Source organism: Notolepis coatsorum, assembly GCF_963971535.1.
Source record: "Notolepis coatsorum genome assembly, chromosome: 12".
Taxonomy (NCBI): domain Eukaryota; kingdom Metazoa; phylum Chordata; class Actinopteri; order Aulopiformes; family Paralepididae; genus Notolepis; species Notolepis coatsorum.
In genome coordinates this window covers 25,105,529-25,127,014 of record NC_140176.1, presented here as the reverse complement: position 1 = coordinate 25,127,014, position 21,486 = coordinate 25,105,529, and the positions used below count along the sequence as shown (strand labels likewise).

General features: G+C 45.8%; 1 protein-coding gene across 1 annotated transcript in view; it reads left to right on the top strand.

The window, feature by feature from the left end:
- The window catches only part of alg14 (ALG14 UDP-N-acetylglucosaminyltransferase subunit), a 39,918-nt gene that overhangs the window by 6,568 nt on the left and 11,864 nt on the right, over nucleotides 1-21,486 (top strand). The window lies entirely within an intron of this gene.

Sequence of the window (21,486 nt, the reverse complement as noted above, 5' to 3'; positions counted from 1 at the left end):
CCGGCTGTCGGCGTTGCCTCCGGCTTGGGCCGGCCGTCATACTAACTCAATTGGCAGAGTTAGCGGTTGGAAGTCGATGGGTGGTAATCTGGACGTTGTGGACAGCGACTCCTACAGGTCGGTTGGGGACGCCTGCACGGCAGAGACAGGAAATGGCGGGGGTAGTGTGAGCCTCCCACACGTTACACCTCGCCAATGAGAGTCCGTGCTGGCAGGTGAAAAGATGTGACCGGCTGCCTCCTCGTGTATCGGAGGGCACACGTGATGCAAGGCTTCTATCCTCCCTACAACCGGCCAGTGGGGGGCATATGCGAGCAACGTTCAAGACAGGGGAGGGGAGAATTGGCACACTGGAATTGGGATGGGAGAAAAATAGAAAAAGAGGAGAACAAGTGGATAAAAAAATTATAATAATAATTCATTACATTTATATAGCGCTTTTCTAGACACTCAAAGCGCTCCCCACAATGTAGGGTGGAAATTGCCTCCTTCACCACCACTGGTAGCCCCCAACCTTGGGCTACGCAGGCTCAATGGCTGCCATACACGGGCACCAGGCACACATCACACGCAATGGCTGAACGGCTCAGGAGACGGGGATTTATATCAGCCAATTAAGGGGAAGGGATGATTAGGTGGCCTTGATGTCAGAGACCTGATTGGGAATTTGGCCAGAAAACTGGTATCTATCTTCTTGTCTCTCTCTGGAGAAGACGATAAGCTAATTTCCCAAAATGTTGGCGTGTTCCTTTAACTTTTAAGACATGTTCAGCATGCAGAGGTTCCCAGCCGTGTCTATTAGGATGTGATTGAGAGCAAATACTCATGCAATGAATTTGCGATGAATTGCAAATGATCTGTTTACATTTTAAATGGATTGTTTTGCGGATGAATGGAGCCCCAGAGAATAGACAGATGAATGAACAGATCACAACAGTGCAGGGCTCCAAAAGTCTACTTATTTATTGCACCCTAGAGACTGGAGCCCCGCCAAGCATTCTGAACTTCCCAACCGACCGGTTAACCCAACAAGTTTAACGGCTAAAGGGACACTTCACCCCGAAAACAATGCTAATTTATTTTGCACATCCTCTCTGACACGCATCAAAAAACGTTTAAAAACAGTTCTGCACTCCATTCATTTAGTTTGACAGTTATTGAGAGTAAATTAGTTTGAATATGGCCACCGGTGATGCTATCGGGGACATTGGACCCTTGTGTTAATTACAGCTCAATGAAATGTTGTAGATGAAACGATAGCAATATTTCATCCTATAGGGAGTGGGACTGTTTAGCCAGTTTGGAAGTCAGGAAGAATCTGCACGCGTCTTATTTAAAATGTGTCAATGTTAGTAAGCCAGTGCTAATTGATTATAGGTATGACTTTCATAAACTCCCCTGTCAATGTTCTCACTAGAAAAGAAAAAAAACATCTTCAGCTTGCATGTGTGAAATGTCTTCCAGAGCTGTTATGATCATGCCTACCGGTAGGTTTGTAGCAAGGGCTATTTTTGTAGGATAGTTTTGACATAGTGCTTGGCTCAGTTTCATCACCCAGCAGCATGAGGTGTGTGGTCAGCTCACAGGCGGCACACACAGGTATCCCAATCCAGCGGAATCCTCCCCCGGAACGTATATAGCCGTTAGGCTCGTTTGTCATAACCGGGTTAACACTCATCCAATCACGTTGCTTCTTTATCTTCTTTATCTGCAAATCAATTGGCTCTTGAGATCCATCACAGCTTCAGGACACGTAAATATTCGAGTTCTAACACATCGTACTGGTTATTATCTCCTACAAAAGAAATGTGGAGGGGTGGGGGTGTCTGGGGCAGACCAACTAAATATTGTGATGACTATTCATTTGAAGCCAATTGTGGAGTGGTTTGTCAACCTCATAAGTGCTGTAGAGACTCCCTTAGCCAGGCCCCCCAGGCCACCAATTACTCACGTCTTTCTGCTATTAGTGTGTGTGTGTGTGTGTGTGCACATGCCCAGCCTCGGTTCGCTGAGTTACTACTTAAAGCAACACGCCAACATTATGGGAAATGCACTTACCATTTTTATCCAGTCGGACAAGAAGATGCATACCAATTTCCTCTTTGTGTGTTCAGTAATAAGCTATCCAGCTGCAGGCTAGCCTAGCTTAGCACAAATGAATGGAAGTGGATACGAACCAGCTATGCAAACTGTTGGATAAAAAACACCTCTCCCGGAGTTTTAAGCTAGAATAGTGGTCTTCTGTATCCGCTGCTGCTGCTACTACTATCACTACCACCACTACTATTACTACTACCACCACTATCACTACTACCACTACTACCACTACTATTACTACCACTACTATTACTACTACCACCACTATCACTACTACCACTACTACCACTACTATTACTACTACCACCACTATCACTACTACCACTACTACCACTACTATTACCACTACCACCACTACTACTACTACCACTACCACCACTACTACTACTACCACTACCACCACTACTATTACTACTACCACTACTATTACTACTACCACTACCACCACTACTATTACTACTACCACTACTATTACTACTACCACTACTATTACTACTACCACTACTATTACTACTACCACTACTATTACTACTACCACCACTATCACTACTACCACTACTACCACTACTATTACTACTACCACCACTATCACTACTACCACTACTACCACTACTATTACCACTACCACCACTACTACTACTACCACTACCACTACTACTATTACTACTACCACTACTATTACTACTACCACTACTATTACTACTACCACTACTATTACTACTACCACTACCACCACTACTATTACTACTACCACTACTATTACTACTACCACTACTATTACTACTACCACTACCACTACTATTACTACTACCACTACCACCACTACTATTACTACTACCACTACTATTACTACTACCACTACCACTACTATTACTACTACCACTACCACCACTACTATTACTACTACCACTACGATTACTACTACCACTACTATTACTACTACCACCACTACTATTACTACTACCACTACTATTACTACTATCACTACTATTACTACTACCACTACCACCACTACTACTACTACCACTACCTCCACTACTAGTACTACTACTACTACTACGACCACTACCACTGCTACTACTACTACTATCACTACTACTACTATTACTACGATCACTACCACTACTACTATTACTACGATCACAAATACTACCACTACCACCACCACTACTAGTAATTACTAGTAATAGTAGTATTACTACGATCAGTACCACTGCTGCTACTACTACTACTAGCACTACTACTACTACTTTTGGTACTACTACTACTACCACCACTACTGTTACTACTACTACTACAATCGCTACCACTGCTACTACTACCACTGCCGTTACTACTACTACTACTACTACTACTACTACTACTACTACTAGACAGTATGAAACATTCACCATATACATGTGGTGCTTTGTACAGTAGTGTTAGCAGTGAGGCACAGAGCAGGGTTACAGCTGAGGAGGGAAGTGCTTGTTTGACCAGAGCACCAAGAGGTCCTTATACTGAAGGGCTTAATTACCATATGATAGGAGCGCTAGGTTATAATGGTGGTGACAGGCTGGTGTGGGCAAGACAAGAATACTTTAACATGGGGGATGTAGTGTACCGAACGAATACAACGGTATGTTAACCACTAACGACCGCCCACCGGGGTCTGTTTTTTTCACAATCTAATATAATAATTATTATTATTATAATATTTTTTTACAAGTCGATTTATTAATTTCAAATTTCAATATAGAATATTCATTGACAGCCCTACAAGTACAATTAGTTAGTTACTGCACACTACATCACCCCTGAGTGGAACATGGAAAGCCAAACTTTCCCCCACTGTACCGAAAATCCGTACCGAACAGTGACTTCAAAACCGAGGTACATACCGAACCGTGGTTTTTGTGTACCGTTACACCCATATGGGTCACTGTATCGGTTTAGTGACTCTGTTTGTGACGGCCCGGTCTGATATTGTGGTGGGTCAGGTCACCACACAAGTAAATACTCTAGTATATGGGAAACACTGTTGGGAAGATAAGGGTTACGGGGGTTCACCCCATTATAAACAACATTATTGATGGCAGGCGCAAGGTAAAACGAACCGGACTGGATTGTCTTCAGGGAGCTGTCTAGATCAGATAAGAGCAGGAAATATGGAGTTATTAGGTTAGGCAGCATGTTGGAGTGAGGCAAACCTCAGGATTTGGAGAGGAACAGATTAGATTACATGTTTCAGGATTATAGTAATAATAAACTGAATGCAATATCTGATTAGTAAACAATTAGTCACTAATTAGTAAAAAGAAATGTATCTTCTTGTGGGGGTAATAAAAGCATGTGCACTAGAAGCATGCGTATGGGCCAGGGGATCCACTAGAAACATGCTCATGGTCCAGGGGATCCACTAGAAGCATGTCCATGGTCCAGGGGATCCACTAGAAGCATGCCCAGGGGATCCACTATGCTCATGGCCCATTCTGGGTCCAAAGTGTAAAGTGAGTTGTACAGATGATGAATACTATTCAAGCTGCAGTCTGGAGGAGGTTACACTGGAAGGCTTGTTCTTTAACTGCATATATTTATATTCAATGGCTTTTGGAAGCAATCTAACTCTATAGTAACTGAAAGTAGTCAAGAGTAGATCATATTACAGTGGTAAATGGTAATCTGTAAAGGATTACATTTTGAAAGTAAGCTTCCTAAGCCTGTCAGCCATATTGTTTTTCTCCCCTCTCTGACTTTTCCACACAGAGAGAGAGTTCAGCTCCCCGTCCTCCCGTACCCCTCCTTCTCTGTTTCCCCCCCCCTCTCCTCTCCCACTGTCTTCCCTTCCCTCCGCCTGGCTGTGTGTGTGTTGTGTAATGGTGGGGGCCGGGGAGAGGGGTCTTGTTCACAGGATGTGGCAGGACCTGACTGGTTGTCCGGCAGAGAGAGAGAGGGAGAGAGGAGGGAGGGGAGATGCAGAATCAGGTTTCCCCCCTTTCAGTCTCTCGGGAGCCCGGGGAGAAGGAAAGGGGGAGAGAGAGGGAGGGAGTGAGAAGTGGGGTGTATTGTGGGGTGGAGCCTGGTGACTAAGCACAGCCCCAGCTCCCTGCAGTTACTTTCACAGACACAGCCATACTACTATCCTACATATTATTAGGGTACAAATCATAATAACGATTATTTCGATTGATACTGAAATCAGGATTATTAAACGTGACTACTTATTGATTTGAGAACATCATGCGACGATGACTGAATTTGTTTTACCTTTCTTCTTCTCGACCAAAGGCTCTGTCATCTTCTACATGTTACCGAAGACGTTTAAAAATGTGTGGAGAAACATGGCGTGGCTCCCTCCTCCCTCTCGACACAAGCTGAGTTTGGGCCTGGGGGGGGGGGGGTGGAGCGCACCGCCGCGAAGGAAGGGTGCGCTGCATTTACAACACAACACCAGATTAGAGCAACACGGCATGGTGGCACAATAAGGGTTTTTATCTTCTTGGTTATCTTGTTTTCATGCGAAGCCACAGTTGAAACTCGCGAGCGCTGCGATTGGCCCACTCTCCTCGAGCGGCCCCTTTCCACAGTTCCCTTGCTCTAGCGTGGAGGAGAGATTAGCGAAAAGGTTGCGTGGGACTATGAACCCTCTAAACCCCCCCACAGCTAAAGAACGTACTGCTGAGCAGGGCTGGAGCGCAGCATGTCAGGGTTCAGCTCATGATTCAATCAACCTGACGGGGGGGAAGGGGACTTTCAATAACGGTATTAACAGGGAAGTGGAGTTTCTTCAGAATAAAAATATTGATGAACTCGAGGTTGTCCTATCTGACATTTTTAAGAACTGACTGAGAATACATGTTTTTTTCTGTACCAAATAAATTGCAACGTGTTTTTTGTTTTTGTTTATATTGCCAGAATTGGGGATCCGGGGCCACCCCGTGCTGAAAGTCTTCCCTTTCTGTAAGGCACTTTGGATAAAAGCATCCACCAAATGTTGTTTGATTTTATATTATTTACACTTCCATTTGATTCAGTTGAAAATGAATTAACCCCAAAACCTGATATCGAGATGGTTTGCCTGCCTGTCTGTCCTCTGTATGTCTGTCTGCCATTATCCTTTTCAGAATCTCACAAGTCCTCTGTATGTCTGTCTGCCATCATCCTTTTCAGAATCTCACAAGTCCTCTGTATGTCTGTCTGCCATCATCCTTTTCAGAATCTCACAAGTCCTCTGTATGTCTGTCTGCCATCATCCTTTTCAGAATCTCACAATTTGCCAGTTGCCACCGCACCCGTTTTCCTCTCAGTCCCGTTGTGTTCCACTTTCTCCTCCCATAACGTGTGCCTTTTGTAAGCCCCTGGAGGGGGTTGAGCAGTGACCCTGATGGGACTCCAGAGTTTTCCGGAGGATTTAACTGATTACACAGCGCTCTTGTCTGCCTGCCAGCCAGCAGCGGCCGTCCTGCAGGGCTTGCTTCTGTCTCGGTGTGATCAATTAAAAATGCAAATAGAAACTTCGGTTGAGTTAATCAGAATCATAAACCCATTCATTGGCTAAGTTCTGCGAATGTACAGGAATTAGCTTTGGTGACGGGAAGACGCAATGTAGTGGTAGAGCATCACACTTCAATTCAATCAAATCAAAGTGTGAATAAAAAAACACGGCTGTTTAATTCAACAACCTTCTCGCGCCAAAACAATCTTATTTCCTGAATTTTCTAAAGTAAATTGAACTCAAAGCCTGCTACGTGAACGTCATCTTCTTTCCCTTGAGAGAACCTTTTTTATGGAAGTCACTAACTGGCCAGCATCATAACTCAGTGTCTGGAAAGCATTACCTCACCACCACCACTACTACCGTTTCCTTTTATCTCAGGAATGTCTGATTACGTTCGCAGCAGCCGCCTACTGTCTCCTTTCCTCCGCCGTCCGTCCTCCAGTTGAGAAAGAGTAGTCGGTGTTTTTGGAAGGGGGGGGGGGGGGGGCACTGTCGTAATACGCACCCCCTTTTTTGCCCTCCCATAGCCTGCTGACTTTTTGACTTCATACACCGATTTTTGAGGAGGTCCGACTCCCTTTTCTCTCTCTCTCTCTGTCAGCCCCCCCTCCCCTCCCTTTCACTCCCCAGGGAGCCCACCAGTGACGGGGTCAGAGCTCCAGCATCGCATTCTTGAGGGCGATCGGGTCCATGTTATTTGTTTTGACCAAACTTGAGCATTTCTCTCAACGAGCAGTGGGGTTGGGCAGTTTGTGTGTTTGTGTGTGGGGTTGGGGAGGGGGTTGGGGGGGGGTTGTGTGTTTGTGTGTGGGGGGGTCTTAGACTAGATGGGAGGAAGAGGACACCCACCCCTCTTGGAATCATTTTGACATGTGGGGGGTCAGGAAGGAGGGGGTGGGGTGAGGAGAGGAAAAGAGGGGGGATGTCTAGGGGAGGGGAAATATAGGGGTTCTCAAGCATGTGTTAGCCATAAAGGGCATTTGTGAGATCACACACACACACACACACACCCCCACCACCACCCAGACCTCCAGATGTGTGTCAGCACAATTCCAGCAGGCTGATGGTGTTTCCCCAAGAGGTTTCAAGCAGCACCCCATCCAGCCCATTGACCTACTGTACTGCATTTGGCTTAGTCCGCCAAGACCGCGTTTGTCTATAGGTTGTATGCTGAAAAAACCATAAGCACATCTCTGGCAAACATGCGATTTGAGGAGGTCTTTCTTCACGACTGCACGTGGGTGGGACATACAATTTTACAGCTTTGTCGATCAAATCAACCAATCGATTAGTCGACAAAATCTATTGCCCATTGAAAGCTATAGAATTCCAAGATGAACGTAAACCTGAAAGGGTTAAAAAAAAAATTTAAAAATTCCCTCTGTCTTAGAATAGCTTTTTTTATTTTATTTTTTTATTCTTTTTTTACTTTATCTTTTTCCCCCTTTCTTTTTCTGTTTTTCTCCCATCCCAATGTTAGTTGTTATGCCAATTCCCAATCCCCTACATGGTTGTTGCATGCTCTGCCCCCTACCGTCGGTCTGGGAGGGCGGAGACTATCACATGCTTCCTCCGACACATGTGTAGCCAATCCCCACTTTTCACCTGGCAGCGCGGACTCTCACTGGGGGAGTGTAACGTGTGGAAGGTCACACTACCTCCCCCAGGATCCGACCTCGCTGTGCAGGCGCCCCGACCGATCTGTAGGAGTCGCTGTTTTACAACGACCCGGACCCACCCTCGCCGGGTTTCCCACCCTCTAACACTGCCAATTGTGTTTAGTGTGGACGGTCGGCCAACCCGGAAGCACCACAGCTGGATTCGATCCCACTGTCTCTGTGGTGGTGGGCAGACGCTTAGACCGCTGCGCCACCCGGCCGCCCTTTAGAATAGCTTTCAATGGCCGGTAGCCATTGTGACATCAGTATTAGATGTATTAGCGATATGACCGGCAATGACCTCATAACAAAGATGACACGTCTGAATCTAAAACCCTTTATTCGCCGAACACGATGACCATTATTCAGGAATGTAAAGCAACCGTTCCCACAGTTCGACAGACACACGGTATATAGTACAATAACAACAGAAGCTCGTACAGTGCACAGGGACTGAAAACGGATGCATTAGACGGTAAATATGACTCCGTCTATCGGTGTTGGCACAGTGTGACATACGGTTGCAGCAGCGGCGGGAAGTGCATCAGTGCCAGACATGAGGTAGTCGTACTGAACTGAATCAACGGGTAATGGGTCCATATACCACAGACGAGAACCAGCACGCCGTGCCATAGCACCAGCTCTGAGCGGGCACGCCATTAGTAGCACTGTCAGTAGAATAGATTGAATTACAGCTCATGAGCATCTAGTACTGAAAGTACTTTACTGAATTTAATTAGGCAATAAACTGTTCAGATTTAATATGGGCTTCAATGAGAGGAGTATATTACTGTTGTCTTTTTTTTTACTCTCCTATGAAGTTGATCAAAACCAGCTATATATATATACCCTCCCAGACCAAAAAAGATATTTGTAGTTGTAATTCTAATAGGATATTTGTAGTTGTAAATCTACCAGGATATTTGTAGTTGTAATTCTACCAGGATATTTGTGGTTGTAATTCTACCAGGATATTGGTAGTTTTAATTCTACTAGGATATTTGTAGTTGTAATTCTACCAGGCTATTTGTGTTTTAGAATCCTTTACTCTCAATCTCCATCAGATTTTTTCAAGCCTTCATCCACAGATTCCATGTGAATGAGTCAAAACCTACCTAACCGCTCTCTCTCTCTCTCTTTCTCTCCCTCTCTCTCACACAACCCTTTGGTTTCAGGCCCTTGATCGAGGCCAAACGACAACAAGAGAGAACCCGCTTGACGCTCAGCTCAGAGTAGGCCTGTGTGCAGTGAGAGTAGGCCTGTGTGCAGTGAGAGTAGGCCTCTGTGCAGTGAGAGTAGACCTGTGTGCAGTGAGAGTAGGCCTCTGTGCAGTGAGAGTAGGCCTGTGTGCAGTGAGAGTAGGCCTCTGTGCAGTGAGAGTAGGCCTCTGTGCAGTGAGAGTAGGCCTGTGTGCAGTGAGAGTAGGCCTGTGTGCAGTGAGAGTAGGCCTCTGTGCAGTGAGAGTAGGCCTCTGTGCAGTGAGAGTAGACCTCTGTGCAGTGAGAGTAGGCCTGTGTGCAGTGAGAGTAGGCCTCTGTGCAGTGAGAGTAGGCCTGTGTGCAGTGAGAGTAGGCCTCTGTGCAGTGAGAGTAGGCCTCTGTGCAGTGAGAGTAGGCCTGTGCAGTGAGAGCAGGCCTCTGTGCAGTGAGAGCAGGCCTCTGTGCAGTGACAGTAGGCCTCTGTGCAGTGAGAGTAGGCCTCTGTGCAGTGAGAGCAGGCCTCTGTGCAGTGAGAGCAGGCCTCTGTGCAGTGAGAGTAGGCCTCTGTGCAGTGAGAGTAGGCCTCTGTGCAGTGAGAGCAGGCCTCTGTGCAGTGAGAGTAGGCCTCTGTGCAGTGAGAGCAGGCCTCTGTGCAGTGAGAGCAGGCCTCTGTGCAGTGAGAGTAGGCCTCTGTGCAGTGAGAGTAGGCCTCTGTGCAGTGAGAGCAGGCCTCTGTGCAGTGAGAGTAGGCCTCTGTGCAGTGAGAGTAGGCCTCTGTGCAGTGAGAGCAGGCCTCTGTGCAGTGAGAGTAGGCCTCTGTGCAGTGAGAGTAGGCCTCTGTGCAGTGAGAGCAGGCCTCTGTGCAGTGAGAGCAGGCCTCTGTGCAGTGAGAGTAAGCCTCTGTGCCGCTTGGCCCACATGGTTCACCTTAACCTTATCAGGGAGCCGGCCGGCACCTGTTTTAGCTCTTTTTCTCAGCTCGCACGTCTTATTGGAGCTTTCCGACAGCAGAACCACACAACCATGCTGTGGGATTGATTGTTAAAGGAACACGCCAACATTTTGAGAAATTTGCTTATCGTCTTCTCCAGAGAGAGACAATAAGATAGATACCAGTTTCATCTCTGTGCGTTCAGTAGAAAGCTATCTGGCTGCACATTAGCCTAGCTTAGCACAATGAATGGAAGCGGACATTGCCGGTTAGCCTAGGGCAGGGGTGTCCAACCTTTTTTGAACCAAGATCTACTTTTTTATTTACCACCTAGCCCGAGAGCTACCAGCCAAAATTGTATATTGTAAGCCGTCATTTGAGGCTTTATAAAAGCAGCATAATGAACACAAATCTGTCAGTGCCGAGTCTGACCTCATCTTAAATAACAAACAGCATTGCTTGTTGTAGTTAACAAGGAGAGGAAGAGTTGATTTAGCAAAAAATAATTTTTTTTTTTATTTTTTATTTTTTTTATAATCGAATTTTATTAATCAAGATCTACTTGAAATCAGCCCGCAATCTACCTGTCGATCGCGATCGACTGGTTGGGCCCCACTGGCCTAGGGCATTGTCCAACTAACACCTCTCCCGAATGCTAGCCGGCACTGTCCGCTTCCATTCATTGTGCTAAGCTAGGCTAACGTTTGATTGATTGATTGATTGATTGATTGATTGATTGATTGATTGATTGATTGATTGAAAAGTTTATTAACAGATTGCAGAATGGGTACAGTACAGTACAGCTCAATACATACAATTGTTAAGAGGATGCAGACCTGAGAAAGACTTTCGTCTTGTTTCCATCAGGGTCCCCCATTTTCAATTCATCATATGACACACATGACATACAGATAGACAGTACTGCTACATCTATACATTTATGACATACCAGATTTAGGCCAGAAGAAGAGTATATACATTTGACATAGAAACTGTGCATTGGGGGAGGTTGGGTAGGTGGGGTGGGGCTGTACATTGGAGGTGGGGGGGGGGGGGGGGTTGGGTAGGGGGGGGGGCACTGTACATTGGAATACTGACAAAGCCATGCTTGGTCTTTATTGTACAACTGGGTTAGGACATTTGTAGGGGCCAGTTTTGAATTGCAGTCTCCCGTAGGTGTTCTTTGAGAGTGTTTTTGAAGGTGGGTAGTGCAGCCAGATAGCTTTCTACTGAACGCAAAGAGAGGAAACTGGTATCTATCTTCTTGTCTCTCTCTGGAGAAGACGGTAAGCTAATTTCCCAAAATGTTGGAGTGTTCCTTCAACCAAACACGATGAGCACAGAAGCACAGAAGAGATTCCTTGTGTGTATTTTGCCCGTGTGTGTGTGTGGTGAGAGACCATGGCAGACGTGGGCAACTGCTGGTTCCGTTAGTCCTTTACGGGGGTTCAGGGATGGACATAGTGAATGCTCTTTTTTGTTTTGGTACAGCGCTCTGTTCCTCTAATGAAGAGCTTAATTTGGTTCACCGCTACCTAACTTGTGTGGTACGCTTGTGTTATATTTGAGGTAAATGGTTTGAGTATTTTTTGGAAGGAGAGTCCCACCTGCTTACAGCAATACGCTTAGCTGTTGAAGAGATGCGTCAGTCATTGCCCCCCCCCCCCCCCCCTTCACAGAAGCTAAACCTAACAGGTAAAATGATTATTTTGCCTGTATCTATCAAGCCATCTTTTTTTCAACGGTACATCTCCGCGGTAACCGTATACCCCCACGCTAGTGTGTCCAGCTGTCTGAGATGATGTGACGTCAGAAAACGTGGCATTCGCAGACGCTTGCATCAAGCAGCTGTGCAAACCACCCATCCATCAAGACAGACGCGCCTAATGCATATAGTCACTCTGTTTATGGGGGCGGGGGTGTCAATGAAAGGGTCAAGCTTGTAAACGCTCTCCTGATAGATTGATATTTCTCTGGCACTAAGTGAGACTCTGAACTTGCTCTCTTGTCTCTGACCTAGCTCCATACACTCTCATCTTGTTAAGAGGCTGACATCATTCAAACGGAGAAATGCCGTCGGCCACACCATTCTTACCAGCCCACGGCCAGAGAAGTATCCCTGATTGGGTTGGTTGAATGGACCTGTCTCAAACCCTGCCCTCTTTTCTTGATCCTCCAATCACAACTGTCGCTTACCTCGGACAAACTTGGTTTGTCCGAGGTAAGCGACAGTTGTGATTGGAGGATCAAGAAAAGGGGCAGGGTTTGAGACAGGTCAATTGCGATGGCTAGCGATTCCTGTGTTTCATCATCTATGTGGGTCACCTATTGGGGTTGGCGTCAATTTAGAGCACTCCTATCTAGGGCTGCAGCAATAATCGAAAATATTAGTGTGATTGGCGAGTATATGAGATGATTGCAGTTATTCTGTAATAATCGTGATCGCCGTTTTGGGTATAGGTCATTAGAATACTTGGATTCAGATCAATCTGTATGTTAAAGGGGCACTTCACCAAAAAACGACGCTGGTTTTATTTTGCACATATTCTCACACACATCCAAAAACGAAACAGTTTTACACACATTCATTTAGTTTGACAGTTATTGAGAGTAAATTAGTTTGAATATGGCCACCACCAGTGATGTCGTCAGGGACATTGAATCCTTGTGTTAATTACCGCTCAAATGTAACGATATAGACAATTGATTGTCCTCAATGACCTCACACCAGTAGCCATATTCAAACGCATTAACTCTCAATAACTGTCTAACTAAATAAATGTGTGCAAAAGAGTTTTTGGATGTGTGTGAGATTATGGGCAAAATAAATTACCATTGCTTTTTGGTGAAGTGCCCTTTTTAAATAGTCTAAATCTCTGTGCAGGAAAGGTCGCAAGATAGGTTGAGATGCTGTTTCAGTTTGTGCACAAAACCCACTGAAATGTACTGCTGCTCATTTCCCTTTTATCAGGTCTATCTGTGGTAGGGTTGGGTACCTTTCACATTTGACCTGTGAATCGATACCGGTACCCAGCGGTACCTTTTTTTGGTACTTTAGTCTCTAAAAATGTAATCTACCTACCTCGGTTGTGAAAAAATAAATCCAAACTTCAAATAACCACACTTTCGACCGTTTTCGGCTCGTCATTGCCCGACTGATTTGTTGTTGAATCAAGTCAAATCCTAGGTAAGCGTATATTGTGTGTGTGAACGTGCGGCACACTTCATTATGTTTTGTTTCATGGTAAACGAAACATTGACATCGTCGAGAGAAAAAAAACTTGAGATCCGTCTGCCACATTTCGGTAAAAAAAAGAAAAGGTTAAAACAATATTTTTTTTCAGTACCGAAATGTGGCACGGACGGATCTCACGTGAATCGGTACTCGGTAGTACCGACGTGATTCGGTAGGTACCTTTTTTAAAAGTACCTAATTCGGTACCCATCCCTAATCGGTGGACGGGTTGCAACATCAGTTTAGGCTACACACACTGAATTGCCCCAAACTCTGCTTAGCCGAGCATTTTCCAAAGGCCAGGCAGTTTCTCTGCTACGTTTCCAATGGACCTGCCCTCTTTTCTTGATCCTCCAATCATAACTTTGCTTGTGCTGAAGAAACAGTTGTGATTGGGAGGATCGGGAAAAGAGGGGGCGGGGCTTGAGATTGATCATTTCTCACCACAAGCCTTTTATGTCCATTGTCCAACACTATGTCTAGTTAACTGTGCGGCGGTGATGACTAACCTCAGTCGGCCCGGTGAGTCAGCGAGGGACAAAAGCCTACTGATGGACTGACACACAATCACCTGCTCTGTGTAGCTGGAGCTCCGCGATGACAGTGGATCTGTCAACATGATGCGCGGCCGCTCCCCTCTTCTGTTGTCCTGTAAACACAAGCAACGACCCATCTGTGATTCTCCACCGGAGCTCGGCCTGAACGTGAAAACGGCAGTTACTAACCGTATATCAGCTCATCTGGTGTTTGTCTGGAAAGTTAATTGCTCTTCAGAAGAAATGTGTCGCGACAAGTCGGGTCATTCCTTTGAACACACGCAACACAGAGCCCTGGAGAAGGACTGGCACCCGAGGTCAAACAAACAAACAAACAAACAAACAAACAAACAAACAAACAAACAAACAAACAAACAAACAAAACAACTCAAACTCAGGCTGACCTTTACCCGTCCAAATCTGACTGCAGTCGGTGGAGAGATTGGGACAGGAACATTTTCAAGTGAAATTTGACCCGTCTGCATTTTCACTTACGGGAGTGTGATGGTTTTCTTTGCACCGTCAAAGACTGACTTGAATAACACGCTGAAGTCAACCGTACATCCCACACTGTGTTGAGTATTCTGATGGAGAGTCCACTGTAATCCCTACTATCCCATTAAATCCCATTCAAAAGCATTAAGGGCCGTTGATCTCTGCTTTGTCAGCAGGAAAGACGGAAATCATGAGAATATACACTTGTTCAGAAGAATCCATTCTCGAAGACACTCTGATGTCACGAGACCGCCGCCATCTTGGTATGGTGGAAAACAAACGGATTTCTACGATCAAATGTATGCGTTGAGCTCTGTTTTATTACATATTTGATCACATTCTTGTTCATTTCATAACATTTTCATATAATTTGTTTTGAAAATATTGAGGCCAACATGGCATTTCACTATTTCGAAAGCCTTTCTAGTGATTCTAAGGCGGAAAAAAAGGCATGTAGGCTACTTGAAGAGAATGGACTAACGTTATATGGTGAAGTAGCTAGCAGCTAACATTTCTCTACTGTTTACAGCCTCACAGCCAATAAAACTTAATTTACGATATTAGGGATGCCCCGATCGATCGGCCACCGATCGTTATCGGCCGATAATCAGTATAAATATGTGATCGGTGATAATGCTTTATTTTCGCCGATCGTCAAAACCGATCTCACTCGCTGTCACTGAGTTCTGTCTCAGACACCGGGTGGTGCGGCGTCTGCTCATCCCTCCAGCCCCTCCCGCACGCATGTAAACACGGGTCTACTCTAGTCTAGTGGGACGGGACACGGGAGGACGGCGTCTCCCTGAGCTAACGTTAGCTTAGCTACCGTTACAAAATGACCCAGTCAACTATTCACTTTAGATTTGGATTTTTGATTATGTTATTACTAGTACAAAGCGTAACACAGCAGCTCTTTGGCATTGTGATGCACTGAAGAAAATTACCCTTGATTGTGTTTAATTTGCCGCTTTTCCTATCCGTTTCTGCACTAAATGAACCGTACACAATGTACCCGGGGTGCATGTTTCCCCCACGCCGCAGTTGCCTAGCAACAACAGAAACTCGATTAATCCCCCAGCCCTACCGTACATCCAAGATCAAAGTAATCCAGCAGCACACACCAGGAGTGCTCGGATCGAGTTTTTATTTCCCATATAATAAAACATCCTACTCCTAGTGCCAATTAAGTGACGAGTGAAACCTGAAGAAGCCACAAGGTGAAGCGTGTCATTCGCTCCTATGTTTTATATGAGCTTGGTTGCTTTTTATCTCCGATGTTACTGTACACTGACAAAACGGGCGTCAGACCACCACCCGCAACTATGAGACCACCTCAAAGAGGCCACATATAGGAAGACGGTGAGAATGTCCTCACTGAAAACTCGTCATTCAGGTCATTAGAGAAACTATGCTGATGCTGCGCTGGTCACGTGGTCACGATGCTGCTGGACCGTCACGGTGCTGCTGGACCGTCATGATGCTGCTGGACCATCACATGGTCACGATGCTGCTGGACCGTCACCATGCTGCTGGACCGTCACGATGCTGCTGGACCGTCACCATGCTGCTGGACCGTCACCATGCTGCTGGACCGTCACGATGCTGCTGGACCGTCACGATGCTGCTGGACCGTCACGATGCTGCTGGACCGTCACCATGCTGCTGGACCGTCACCATGCTGCTGGACCGTCACCATGCTGCTGGACCGTCACCATGCTGCTGGACCGTCACGATGCTGCTGGACCGTCACGATGCTGCTGGACCGTCACGATGCTGCTGGACCGTCACATGGTCACGATGCTGCTGGACCGTCACGATGCTGCTGGACCGTCACGATGCTGCTGGACCGTCACGATGCTGCTGGACCGTCACGATGCTGCTGGACCGTCACGTGGTCACGATCAGTCTTGTCGACAAATGATAGTCTTCAAACGAAGTGTCTGCCCACTGTCTGTTTTACCATGAATGAACGAGACCATACTGTGGCTAGTCCACATAACAACGTTGCAGAGAACAAGGGGTTAATTTCAGTAAATCTCTGCCTCAACGTTTTCATTTTCTTCTCCCCTCTTTGCCAGAGCGAACACCAATCTTGGAGCAGATGTCCCGTCTGACATTTTTATTGTTTGAATCAATTCGTACCATGTGCACAAGGAACACTCCCTTTTTTAAAGCCTGTCATTAAAGCGAGGCATGTACAACAACAACAAAAATGAGCACAGACGAGTGAATAATTCATTGACGATGTGTCTCCTAGCTCAGTGGTTCTCAACACGGGGGTCACAAGATGATTTTGGGGTAGTGAAACAATACACATACTTCACCTCCTCCAATCATTAATCAAGTAAAATTCTTCTAAAGTTCTGTCTATGCTTGACAATGTCGAGGGGGGTCACAAACAAGTGAACCACTGGCCCAGCGTATCTGTGAGTGAAGCAGAGCACTGCTGGAGAACACCAAGTGTGTTTCCCTGAATAGAGGGTGTCTATTTAGGCCCCGTCCACACGAGCGCTGGATTTAATGTAACCATGATTGTATGTGCGCAGTTGCACTGTTCGGCCACACACAACCGGGGTTTTGCTACACTGCAACCGCGGTCTTTGAAAACCAGAGTCCAGGGTGAAGTTTTGCGCACATCCCGGTTGCAGTGGGTGCGTGTGGGCATAGCAACCGAGGTTATTCCCAGTGTTTACAGCAGAGATGTCGCAATTATTTCCCATGTTCACGGCAGACTGTCGCAAACAAATGTGTGCTATGATCACATCTTTTATAACACTACCAAGCATATTTTTCAGGCCTCTTGTCCGAAATTACATGCCCCAAATTAATCATGATAGCTCCTGAACCATAAGGCCTATATGCATGTTTCTGGTCTCCTTTGATAGGTAACAAGCTAGGACATATGAATCCAGTGAAAGTAAACCCACATATATTACCATTCCAGAGTAAATGGAGATACAATGAAGGAAAACATCATATTCTTACCCTCACCTGGTACATAATCTTAATTTAAAAGGCAATATGACCATTATAACTAATATCCCATGGATAATAATGCAACTGAATGTGTTCTCCTACTCCTTGACTACAAATGTAACTGTAAATGTGATGACAATACATTAGAAATACAACATTTATGATACCATTTAAAAAGGTATACTCAGGGCGGCTGAGTGGCGCAGTGGGCAAGGCAGCCCTGCCCCCTCCCATCAAAGCAGCCCTGCCCCCTCCCATCATACTGGGAGGCACTCAGGTGGCCTCCGTGGAGTCATGCCGATTCCTTGGCATGACCATCTCCCGGGATTTGAAGTGGGAGCTCAACATCGAGGGCCTGCTCAAAAAGGCCCAGGGGAGGATGTTCTTCCTCCGGCAGTTGAACAAATACAAACTGCCGAGGACCATGATGGCCCAATTCTACACGGCCATCATTGAGTCCATCCTCACCCACTCCATCATCTCCTGGTTCCCCGCTGCAGCGGCAAAAGATCTCGCCAAGCTGCAGCAGGTGATTCGCTCCGCGGAGAGGGTGATCGGCTGTCCCCTGCCCTCCCTCAGGTCCCTGCATGACTCCAGGGCGCTGAAGAGGGCGAGGAAGATCGTGGCCGACCCCTCCCACCCCGGTCACAGCCTCTTCACCCTGCTCCCCTCTGGGAGACGGCTGAGGATCCCAAAGGCTGTGAAAGCTCGTCACAGACTGAGCTTCTTCCCCTCAGCCGCCAAGCTGATCAATGCCTCGGGCCCCCCCCCCCCCCCTCTACCCCCAAGTGACACTGGCACAATGACACTGACTGCACTGCACTAGTCCTTACTGGAACTCTGCACTTTTCACTTTATATATATATATATATATATATGTATTTAAATTATTAATCCTCCACTGCACTGTTTTTTGTCCTGTGTCTGTGTTGGTGTTTGTCGTTACTGTGAAAAAAGAAAGGAAAAATGCATACACTGTAATGCTGCAACAATTACCAATGTGTTTTTACACAAATGGCTTAATAAAGGAATCTGAATCTGAAGGCGCTCGCCACTAACGCAGGAGATGCTCGTATCGAGCCCGGCTCTCGACGTTGCTACCGGCTTGGCCGGTCGTCATACTAACACAATTGGCAGTGTTAGAGGGTGGGAAAGCTCCCCTCAGTACAGACAGTTCTCAGTCTCTATCCGTGGCGCTGTTGGCGGTGCTCTCCAATGGTCTGGGAGCCGAGACTAGTACAGATGTAAAAAAAAAACAATAACATATAATAATAATAATAATAATAATAATAATAATAATAATAATAATAATAATAATAATAATAATAATAATAATAATACAAAACCTACTATACTTTGTTTTACATCTTCCACATCTTCATCAGAACTTTCCACACTCTCTGAGGTGGATGCCTGTTTCTCACAGTCTGCCAGTCTACACATGTCAGTGCACCTGAGGCCATTTGCAACACACATACATCTTGGGAGTGAACACATTTTTGGACAGTTACAGGCCAGTAGATCAAGGACGGCATCGGGTGCTGGTTGGCCTTCCATCCAGTCCGTAATGACAGAAACCAGTATGGAGGTGGTGTTTGTATGTACATACATAAGGACACCAAATTCATTACCCGTACTGACCTTCATCATGAGACAATTGAAACCGTATGGGTGGAAATTTTATTTGAAAGGGCAAAATCTGTTCTAGTCGGCACAATATACAGACCGCCAGATCAAACTGGCTTTTATGATACTATGGATGTGTGCTTAGCTGGAGCTGAGGATGCGGAAAAAATTCTTATTGGGGATTGGAACACGGATATGCAACAAAAAGATGCACCCGTCTTCAAATCCTTCAATAGGTTTTGTGATCTGCACGGCCTCAGCCAACTAATCACCCAACCCACAAGGATATGTGAATCAACTCAGACTACCATTGACCTCATACTGACCTCTGACAAGTCCAAGATATCCAATAAAGGGGTTATAGCATGCGGGTTAAGTGATCATTATATGATATTCTGTACCCGCAAAAAGCTAAAACTAAAGGCTGGCTGTCACAAAACAGTCACATCTAGAGACCTCAAAACCTACTCTAGCGAGGCCTTTAACCTTGAACTGGAGAGTCTGGACTGGTCAGATGAACTCAATGGTACACTGGTTGAAGAAACTTGGCTTGGCTTCAAAACCAAATTTTCATCAATACTAAACAACATGGCCCCCCTAAGAACCACCAGGGTAAAAAATCGCGCTGAGCCATGGATGCACACTGAAATACTGACCGCTATGAAAGCCAGAGACAAAAAATGCTCTGAGTTTCGTAAAAGTCAGTCAAAGCTTACCAAAAGCACGAGCAGTGAACTCCAAGACCACGTGACTGAACTCAAACTAGAAAGAAACAGACTAAGAAATGACGTAAACTCCATGATCAAAACTGCTAAAAAAAATGTCATCAATGACAAAACCGAGGAAAACAAAAATAAACCACGTGAACTTTGGAAATTACTCAACAATCAACTAGGCTGCAGTAAAAAACTCAACCAGGTTCTCAAACATAAACATAAAGACGGACAACACGCTCATCACAGACAAGCTGGATGTAGCCAATTACTTAAACACTTTCTTCACAAACATAGCCACAACACTGGTAAACAAACTACCCTCCCACTCAGGGCAGTATGGGGTAGAACACATAGTAGCATACTACAAGAACCTAGGCGTCCACAAAGACGACTTCAAACTGGAAATAGTAACTACAGATGAGGTACTCAAAAAACTGAGCGCCCTCCAACCAAACAAGGCCACTGGCCATGACAACATCCCCTCCAAATTCCTCAGAGACTCAGCAGCAGCCATCACCCCAGTCATCACACACATAATAAACCTCTCCATAAAACAGGGACACGTCCCCAAGGACTTCAAAATTGCGAGAGTAACACCCCTGCACAAAAAGGGCAGCAAATTAGACCCGGGTAACTACCGCCCTGTTTCTATCCTTACATCCATCTCGAAAGTCATGGAAAAAATAGTATACGAACAGATCGAAAAGTACCTCGCGGGAAAAAATCTAATCTACGAATTCCAATCTGGCTTCAGAACATCCCACTCCACTGACACATGCCTTCTCTACTTGAACGACCACATCAAACAAGAGGTGGACGCGGGCAAATACTGCGGCATGGTCATGCTGGACCTACAAAAGGCCTTCGACACTGTCAATCACACCATTCTGATTGACAAGCTAAAAGCAATTGGTTTTGATAGTTTATCAGTGAGCTGGATACAATCCTACCTGGAGGGGAGGGAACAGATGGTGGAAGTAAACGGTACACTATCCCCCCCCCTCACAGTGAGCTGTGGTGTTCCACAAGGAAGCATACTAGGACCGCTACTATTCCTAATTTATGCAAATGACATGTCGTCAGCTTGTGACTGCAACTTGTTCCTGTTTGCGGACGACTCAGCCCTGCTGGTCTCTGACAAGAACAAGTTACAGGTTGAAAAAGCCCTCAGCTCGGAACTAGGCAAAATCTGCATATGGCTCGCCGACAACAAACTATCATTACACATGGGCAAAACAGAGTCCATTCTCTTCGGTTCAAATAACAAACTCAGCAAGACCGACGGCTTCTCGGTTACAGTGGGTGACAATATTATCACAAGGAAAGATGAAATTACCTACCTGGGTTCCATCCTAGAGGCTAATCTTTCCTGTGACAAAATGGCATCCAATGTAATAAAAAAAGTCAACCAACGAACGCGATTCTTGTACCGGATCTCCGCTCTGGTAAACAAGAATACCCTGAAGACTCTAGCAGGAGCACTCATTCAAGGGTACTACGACTATGCTTGCACCTCATGGTACCAAAGCACCTCAAAGGC